A 10,486-nucleotide genomic window follows, 5' to 3' on the forward strand; every position below is an offset into this window, starting at 1 on the left:
ACCTGCAACTAGCAACGCTATAAGAGGGGTTGAGCAAAAGCGGTAACATAGCCAAACAACGGTTTGCTAGGAAAGGATGGTTAGAGGCTTGACATGGCAATATGGGAGGCATGATATAGCAAGTGGTAGGTAGCGCGGCATAGCAATAGAGCGAAACATCTAGCAAGCAAAGATAGAAGTGATTTCGCGGGTATGGTCATCTTGCCTGAGATCCCGCAAGGAAGAAGAACGAGTCCATGAAGAAGACAAACGGATGTAGTCGAACGAATCCTCACAACTCCGGAATGAAACCGAAGCTAACGAGAAAAGCAACCCGGAAAGAAACAAACAACATAGTAAACAACCACCACATAAACATGGCATGATGCACAATCAAGTATGATGCATGTCCGGTTTAATGAGGCATGGCATGGCAAAGTGCAACAAACAATACTACAAATTAAGTGGAGCTCAATATGCAACGAGTTGCATATTGACGAAACACCACATACGATTATTTAGTTCTCTCTCGGTTATGTACCCAACAATATTAAATGTTGATTAACATGGCAAGAGGAGAGGCATAAGAAAACTACCTATCTAGGCAAGTTTAAATGAGGCCGGAAATAACAAATAACAATTCCGGAAAATCCCCATATGTCATTTAGCAATTTAAAGCAAACACCAACTTTAAACGTTTTAAATGTATTATCATGATGCGGATGACATATGCAAGTTTTAAGCAATTTTGTCGAAATGTTCACATGAGCATGATACGAGGCATTTGTCGCCATGGCGGAAGGAAAAGGGTTCCACTGCGGTGAAACAGAAATGGTGCTACGGCAACATCCCGGTTCCGGTAGCTCATGGAGGTACCGGTGCAAAAGGAAGCGTGGCGTGAGCGTGTCATGCAAGATGGTGGGGTGATCCCGGCAACCGGGTTCCCATGGGTCGATGGCATGGCAACGAGAACATGCAAGAAACACGTCAGGCACATTGCAAACGCGAGCATTTCATGCAACATATGCATTCGTTCACGGGCGGTCGTCTCGGGGTTATACGTTCGAAGCGTGCCTTCTCGGGGCGGATCGGGTTCGACGGTAGTGGAAGTAGTCGTTCTCGCGACGGTAGTGGAAGTAGTGGTACACTATGACGGTAGTGGCACATCTTGTAGTGGAACTTGGGCGTAGTGGCACACGTTTTCGTAGAGGGACTTGACGAATCCGAGTAACTTGAGGTCGACGGTAGTCGTTCACGTTCATAGTCGCACAAGTTTCCGTAGATGTTCGGGGTCATGGCGAGGAACTCGGCGTTTCGGTGCGGTGTAGGGGTACATGTCGAAGGTCGTCGTGGTACTTGGCGTTTCGGTCAGTACTCGTCCGAGCATCCGTGTGGTCTTAGCCGGTGGTGTACTTGGCGAATCCAGATGTATTGGTAGTGGTACTTGGCGAATTCCACGCCCGGTGACTGTTGGACTTGGCGTCAACAACAACAGGGGCGCGATGCAGGAGGCTGGTTCCGAGCGGGACATGCAGCGGCAGTGGCGGGAACTTGGCACGGCGGTCTCACGAGGCATGGGGAGGCTTGAGGCGGCGGCATCGAGGAGGAAGACCGGTGACGCAGCTGCGGGCACCGAGAGGCGTGGCTCTGACGGGTAGGGTCGGAGACGAGGTGCAGAAGGGCGGCGAGGGACTTGGCGATGGGGACGGCCAGAAACTGCTGCTGGTGGCGCTCGTGGCCATGGGACGTGGAAGCTGAGGTCGAAGGCGAGGCGCGGTGGGGGTCCGAGCGCGGCGTCGGCGAGAGGGTGCTGGCGCGGGACGCGTGGTGGTGGTGGTGGGGAGCTCCGGCAACAACGAGCTGCAGGAGGCCGGCCTTGGAGCGTCGGTGCTCGAGGTGAGGAGCAGGAGGCGACGTAGACGAAGTCGTGGGGGCTCGGGGACCTGCTCCGTTGAGGCAGAAGGAGGCCGGGGCAGGAGCGGCGTGGGTTGGCGAGGTGGTAGCGGGGGCTCCAGACGGCGCGGAGGCGGAGAGGCGCGACGACGGCGGTTTCGGGCCGGATCGAGGAGGAGGGAGGCGAGGGTATCGGGCGCGGGGAGTCCCTGGCTCGATGCGTGCGTGTGTGTGTGGCGGCGGCAAGGGAACGAGAGGGAGAGAGTGGAGAGGACGAGAGTTGGGATCGGTCGGGCTTGGGTTAGAGCTGGAGCGCGGCTCAGCCTAGGGATGGGCCTTAGAGGCCGGCCCAGTAGAGAGGAAAGTGGCCAGAGGACTGGCGGCTGGGCTCTCTCTTCACTCTCTCTCTCTTATTTTCTAAGAAACAGAAAATAACAAAGAAGAGAAGGAGAAGAAAGGAGGTGTTGGGGAAGAAGTTTGACACGCGGATAATCTTCCTGGATTCGCAAAAATGCGCTTGGTCTGAGAAAATAGAAGTTGGCACGAATGCATGATTTAAATTCGAACACATTTGAATTTAATTCAAATGGTTTGAACTAGGACAAGGTTTAGGAGTGGCCAAAATGTTGAGATTTTTGGTGGAGCTCCGGAAAGTGAAGAAGGAATTTATGGGAAAAGTTTGAGGTCAAGAATATTGAGATAGAAAAGGCATGGAATTAAATTGCACGTGTGTTATGGTGTACTCCAATTTAATAGAATATTTTAATATAGCTCCCTAATAATATTGGGAGGATATATGTTATAAAGAGAAATCACCATGTGCATCTCCCTCGATTTAAATGGATCGAAGATCCATGCAATTTACTTAGTTGAGTTTTTAAAAATTAAATGACATGATGCAATGCAAAATAAATAGAGCAAGCAAAAAGAAACACACAGTGATCACGAAATATATGGAAGTCTTCTGAATCACCGGTCTTGTTGCGTCACAACACTCCTCCACTTACAAGAGATCTCGCCCCGAGATCTAGGGATGGCACCGGAGAGAAACGAAAGAGGAAGAGGTAAAACAAAGTTGCTTCTTGACAAAAGAGTGAAACCACGAACCTTGAGTGGTTAACCAATTTCAAGGAAAGAATACGGCGGAGATGAATGAAGTTGAGACCACTCCATTACATAAGAGGAACATGGAATACGACGAGAACCAAGAGGTTAAGGGACAAGATAGATTTTGAAGCCACTCCGGTTAAAACAAGATATAGTAGGATTAAGAATGATATAATTTGGACAGCACTCCGACTGAAAATGGAAGGAATTAACATGAACTTGAGAAGATGGGATGATACTTGATGAAATCAACAACACACTGCCTCCGGAACTATTGAAAAATGGCACAAGGGGTAAGAAATATTTCATACAACACTCCAGTTAAATGGATAAGCAAGAAAAGAATATGATCTTGGCAAAACGAGATGATGGGTCGAAGAAAACATCACAATGCCTTCGGGACAAATGAAAGAGTGGAATCAAGAGAACAACAACTTCTATCACAATTGAATTTAAAAGAGCCTCCTTAAAAAGAAGGATTGAACGGAGTTGTTGGAAAACCAACAACGAAAAGAATAAGCTTGTAGTGGACTCATGGAAACATCTCAACATTATGAGGTGACAAAAGGCCAATAAAGGAAGCCATTGGTTTGAGTGAGAGCACCAAGGCGATGAAAAACTTCTTTCACCAAGAGGATAGGAGAAAACTTGGATCATTGATAAGCACCATAATAGCAACATTCCTTAGGAAATGCTTTAAGCGGAATATGACACAAGATAACTCAAACAAAGAGATTAATGGATTTAAAATATCTCATTCTTGACAACATGTGAATCACGAAACATGAATGAAAATTGTCAAGAATGATATAACACCACCTCAAAAGATAAGGTAGAAAGAATAGCACTTCGACATGCAAGATGAAGAATACTTGAACTCCTCACGACAAAACATGTGTTGAACACCGATCATAACTTCGAGAGAAATCTTGAAAAACAATTGAAGAATGAAAAGAATCCTTGACGAATCACCATGTTGAGCCTTCGTGAGAACTTCGGTAAAAAGAGAATGATAGAAAGAAGGAGAAGTGAAAAACACAAGGTGAATCCTTGCAATGATTTAGAAGGAGCTTCGCGATGAGATAATGCCAAAAACTTGCAACTCCGGAAAAGAAAAGATGAAGCGTCTCGAACCGAGAAATGTGACATGATGAACAACTCTGGAAAGAAGAAATTAGATCACTTGGATGAAACAATAATAAGAATTACATTATGCGTATCCTTCACCAATATAAATTGATGACAAGCAACGGATTTGGCATACTACTTATTCTCGTAGAAAGGATTAAGGTGGATATAGCACAAACTTTGGAAGGTCTTCAACAAACCACCGGTAGGATTTGAACAACGAATGAGTTGATACGATGAAGAAGGAAGAGAAATCTTGAACAAACCACCGTATGAATTGAAAATGAAAGTAGCAAAGGCACAATTCACCGGGAAGAATTGGAAAACGAAAGAAGATACTTGAGGGGATTTAGATACATGTGAACGAAGAGATCGTGAACTGATTAGAGGATATTTGAACGATGCATCGGAAGAATTCGAGAACGAGAGCTGAAAGCTGGAATGAATAATCCTGAGATGATGGGCTCCGAAGAATAAAACTGAAAAATACTCCTGAAATGCTTCGGACGAGTATGAAAAGAATCCTTGATGATCGGAGCAATTATGAGGATGGCATGAAGCTAGAACCATGAATCTTTGGAAGAACGGGTAAGGATTTAAGAGGAACTCCTCTTTGGTCTTCAAGATCCGAGAATGACGACGAGAAACACCACCATGAATTGTTGAGGCACTCCGGAATGAAAATTTGAAATGTTGAACCAACGATTAAAAGAATTTGAAAGCGATCTTGGAGAAGGATATGACTGATGATACTTCATTCTTACGTCAAGCTTTGAAAAGATTTGAGAATAACTCCGGAAAATTAGAAGAGTCAGGTAAGATCCTGGGAAAAGACCTGTGGGTTAGGGCCCACTCAAGAGATACACCGTTGAACGATTTAAAAGAGAGATTGCGCCGGTTCAATGAAATGGCTTGAATAAGGTAAGACCTCAAAATAGCTTGAACGGATCTTGAATGAAAAGACAAGCCTTCTGAGATATCTTCAGCACTCTGGAACAATTGAATAGCGAGAAGTGGATGATTAAGAGGTGCACCGGCATGAGAAAACATTTGAAACAAGGAAATATATGATCGACAAAGCTTGAATTGAATCCACCGGAGAAGAAAAAAGAATGATGAACTTGAAGCTTCGTTAGTATCTTCATGGGAAATCATCGGCTCAGAACATTTATGGAAAAAAATGGAGAGACTTCCTATCTATAAGATGGATACTTGATTAAGAAATCTGAGTCCTTGAAGAAAAAGGGTGGGAGGGAGGGAAAACAAAGGCAACTTGTGACGGATGAAACAAACGCCGTTGAGAAAAACATAGAATTGACCTCGCGGATGTGGAAAAATGATCGGATCCACTTGAAGAGAAGCACGCCGGTTGGAAAAGAATTGACATGACAATCTCGATAATCAAGAAGGATTATCATCCACATTGAAATAAGAGAACACCGCTTAAGATAAGGCATGGAATCAACACTTGGCATTGAAGCAACTCGAATACCACAAAACAAAACAAAAACAAAGCATTTGGCTTGCAGAATAAGCCAGAACAAATACATATGATAGAGATTTACCCAATCACATATCCTGCATCTATTGGAAAGATATTCTAAGAGCTACTTGAATTCCCACCTATAAACTCCCGAAACTTTCTGGTTATGCAATCTGGTGTTGGGGATAAAGGGGACGCAATATATCTCACCCAAACTAACAATACCTAGATCTAGCTGTATCCATCCTTCAAAACATAACCAAGAAACCTTCGGAAATCATTTACCTCAACCTTCGAAAAGCATCCGTTATACGAGTTATGGCAATACTCCCAAACTCCCGCCCCAGTACTGGGTGGCGTTGAGGTGATCTCACCAACAACTGCATAAAAGAGATTTTCGATGTCGGCGAAACTCAGGTATTCCAGAACTGCAACGATAAAATTGTGACGACAACACCTCGGAGCTCAACTCCCCGGGACACTGCCACAACCCCTAAATGTCAGCAGGCACCAAGAACAATGTTCTCGTCACAAAACCATCGGAACGATTCCAAGATACCCGCGTGATCCTAAAAATTTTTAGTGAAATTTGAGGAGAGAAGAGTCAAAACTTCTACGTCAGGAGGCCTCACCAGAGCGACGAAGGGACTGAGGAGTAAAAAGAATCCTACTCTCCGATATATATAATCCTAAGACTCAAATCATTTTGGTCTAGACTCAACAACGCCAGCGATTCCATCAAGCAGGGGGCTCCTAAGTCGGGGATGGCTCTGATTAACAACTTGTAACGCCCACGATGCGGCTATATCTCTCACGTGTCGAGGCACGACTTAGAGGCATAACCGCATTGTAGGTTTTGTCGCAAGAAGGGTCGTCTTCACACAATCCCATATAATGAACAAGAATGGGATAAAGAGTTGGCTTACAATCGCCACTTCACACAATACATAAATAAATCATACATCAATCAGAGAACACAAATAGGTCCGACTACGGATCCAAAAGAAAAGAAGACACCCCAAATGCTAGATCCCCGATCGTCCCAACAAGGCTCCACTACTGAACATCAGGAAAACGAAACATAGTAACGACCAAGGTCCTCGTAGAACTCCCACTTGAGTTCGGTATCATCACCTACACTGGTATCGTCGGCACCTGCAACTGTTTTGGATGTATCTATGAGTCACGAGGACTCAGCAATCTCACACCCGCGAGATCAAGACTATTTAAGCTTATAGGAAGGATGGGGTAATGAGGTGGAGCTGCAGCAAGCACTAAGCATATATGGTGGCTAACATACGCAAATAAGAGCGAGAAGAGAAGCAACGGAACGGTCGTCAACTAGTAATGATCGAGAAGTGATCATGAACTCCTACTTACGTCAAACATAACCCAAAAGCCGTGTTCACTTCCCGGACTCCGCCAAAAAGAGACCATCACGGCTACACACGCGGTTGATGCATTTTAATTAAGTCAAGTGTCAAGTTCTCTACAACCGGATATTAACAAATTCCCATCTTCCACATAACCGCGGGCACGGCTTTCGAAAGATAATTCCCTGCAGGGGTGTCCCAACTTAGCCCATTATAAGCTCTCACGGTCAACGAAGGATATTCCTTCTCCCGGGAAGACCCGATCAGTCTCGGAATCCTGGTTACAAGACATTTTGACGATGGTAAAACAAGACCAGCAAAGCCGCCCGATGTGTCGACAATCCCGATAGGAGTCGCACGTATCTCGTTCTCAGGACACACCGGATGAGCTAAGCGTACAGGTACCGACGTAACCCAAGTTGCCAAGGGATGGTCCCGCACGGTGCTCTAGTTTGGACCAACACTTAGACAAGCACTGCCCCGGGGGGGGGGGGGGGGGGTAAAATAAAGATGACCCTCGGGATGCGCGACTCCCAAGGGAAAAAGGCTCGGTGAGGCAAATGTAAAACCAAGGTTGGGCCTTGCTGGAAGAGTTTTATTCAAAGCGAACTGTCAAGGGGGTCCCATAAATCACCCAACCACGTAAGGGACGCAAAATCAAGGAACATAACACCGGTATGACGGAAACTAGGGCGGCAAGAGTGGAACAAAACACCAGGCATAAGGCCGATCCTTCCACCCTTTACCAAGTATATAGATACATTAATTAAATAAGAGATATTGTGATATCCCAACATATCCATGTTCCAACATGGAACAAACTTCATCTTCACCTGCAACTAGCAACGCTATAAGAGGTGCTGGGCAAAAGCGGTAACATAGCCAAACAACGGTTTGCTAGGAAAGGATGGTTAGAGGCTTGACATGGCAATATGGGAGGCATGATATAGCAAGTGGTAGGTAGCGCGGCATAGCAATAGAGCGAAACAACTAGCAAGCAAAGATAGAAGTGATTTCGAGGGTATGGTCATCTTGCCTGAGATCCCGCAAGGAAGAAGAACGAGTCCATGAAGAAGACAAACGGATGTAGTCGAACGAATCCTCACAACTCCGGAACGAAACCGAAGCTAACGAGAAAAGCAACCCAGAAAGAAACAAACAACATAGTAAACAACCACCACATAAACATGGCATGATGCACAATCAAGTATGATGCATGTCTGGTTTAATGAGTCATGGCATGGCAAAGTGCAACAAACAATACTACAAATTAAGTGGAGCTCAATATGCAACGTGTTGCATATTGACGAAACACCACATACGATTATTTAGTTCTCTCTCGGTTATGTACGCAACAATATTAAATGTTGATTAACATGGCAAGAGGTGAGGTATAAGAAAACTACCTATCTAGGCAAGTTTAAATGAGGCCGGAAATAACAAATAACAATTCCGGAAAATCCCCATATGTCATTTAGCAATTTAAAGCAAACAACAATTTTAAATGTTTTAAATGTTATTATCATGATGCGGATGACATATGCAAGTTTTAAGCAAATTTTTGGAAATGTTGACATGAGCATGATACGAGGCATTTGTCGCCATGGCGGAAGGAAAAGGGTGCCACTGCGGTGAAACGGAAATGGTGCTACGGCAACATCCCGGTTCCGGTAGCTCATGGAGATACCAGTGCAAAAGGAAGCGTGGCGTGAGCGTGTCATGCAAGATGGTGGGGTGATCCCGGCAACCGGGTTCCCATGGGTCGATGGCATGGCAACGAGAACATGCAAGAAACACGTCAGGCACGTTGCAAACGCGAGCATTTCATGCAACATATGCATTCGTTCACGGGTGGTCGTCTTGGGGTTATACCTTTGAAGCGTGCCTTCTTGGGGCGGATCGGGTTCGACGGTAGTGGAAGTAGTCGTTCTCGCGACGGTAGTGGAAGTAGTGGTACACGATGACGGTAGTGGCACATCTTGTAGTGGAACTTGGGCGTAGTGGCACATGTTTTCGTAGAGGGACTTGACGAATCGGAGTAACTTGGGGTCGACGGTAGTCGTTCACGTTCATAGTCGCACAAGTTTCCGTAGATGTTCGGGGTCACGGTGAGGAACTCGGCGTTTAGGTGCGGTGTAGGGGTACATGTCGAAGGTCGTCGTGGTACTTGGCGTTTCGGTCAGTACTTGTTCGAGCATCCGTGTGGTCTTAGCTGGTGGTGTACTTGGCGAATCCAGATGTATTGGTAGTGGTACTTGGCGAATTCCACGCTCGGTGACTGTTGGACTTGGCGTCAACAACAACAGGGGCGCGATGCAGGAGGCTGGTTCCGAGCGGGACTTGCAGCGGCAGTGGCGGGAACTTGGCACGGCGGTCTCGCGAGGCATGGGGAGGCTTGAGGCGGCAGCATCGAGGAGGAAGACCGGCGACGCAGCTGCGGGCACCGAGAGGCGTGGCTCTGACGGGCAGGGTCGGAGACGAGGTGCAGAAGGGCGGCGAGGGACTCGGCGACGGGGACGGCCTGAAACTGCTGCTGGTGGCGCTCGTGGCCATGGGACGTGGAAGCTGAGGTCGAAGGCGAGGCGCGGTGGGGGTCCGAGCGCGGCGTCGGCGAGAGGGTGCTGGCGCGCGACGCATGGTGGTGGTGGTGGGGAGCTCCGGCAACAACGAGCTGCAGGAGGCCATCCTTGGAGCATCGGTGCTCGAGGCGAGGAGCAGGAGGCGACGCAGACGAAGTCGTGGGGGCGCGGGGACCTGCTCCGTTGAGGCAGAAGGAGGCCAGGGCAGGACCGGCGTGGGTTGGCGAGGTGGTAGCGGGGGCTCCAGACGGCGTGGAGGCGGAGAGGCGCGACGACGGCGGTTTTGGGCCGGATCGAGGAGGAGGGAGGCGAGGGGATCAGGCGCAGGGAGTCCCTGGCTCGATGCGTGCGTGTGTGTGTGGCGGCGGCAAGGGAACGAGAGGGAGAGAGTGGAGAGAACGAGAGATGTTATCGGTCGGGCTAGGGTTAGAGCTGGAGCGCGGCTGGGCCTAGGGATGGGCCTTAGAGGTCGGCCCAGTAGAGAGGGAAGTGGCCAGAGGCCTGGCGGCTGGGCTCTCTCTTCTCTCTCTCTCTCTCTCTCTCTCTCTCTCTCTCTCTTATTTTCTAAGAAACAGAAAATAACAAAGAAGAGAAGGAGAAGAAAGGAGGTGTTGGGGAAGAAGTTTGACACGCGGATAATCTTCCTGGATTCGCAAAAATGCGCTTGGTTTGAGTAAATAGAAGTTGGCACGAATGCAAGATTTAAATTCAAACACATTTGAATTTAATTCAAATGGTTTGAACTAGGACAAGGTTTAGGAGTGGCCAAAATGTTGAGATTTTTAGTGGAGCTCCGGAAAGTGAAGAAAGAATTTATGGGTAAAGTTTGAGGTCAAGAATATTGAGATAGAAAAGGCATGGAATTAAATTGCACGTGTGTTATGGTGTACTCCAATTTAATGGAATATTTTAATATAGCTCGCTAATAATATTGGGAGGATATA

This window comes from Aegilops tauschii, chromosome 7, assembly GCF_002575655.3.
Source record: "Aegilops tauschii subsp. strangulata cultivar AL8/78 chromosome 7, Aet v6.0, whole genome shotgun sequence".
Classification (NCBI taxonomy): domain Eukaryota; kingdom Viridiplantae; phylum Streptophyta; class Magnoliopsida; order Poales; family Poaceae; genus Aegilops; species Aegilops tauschii.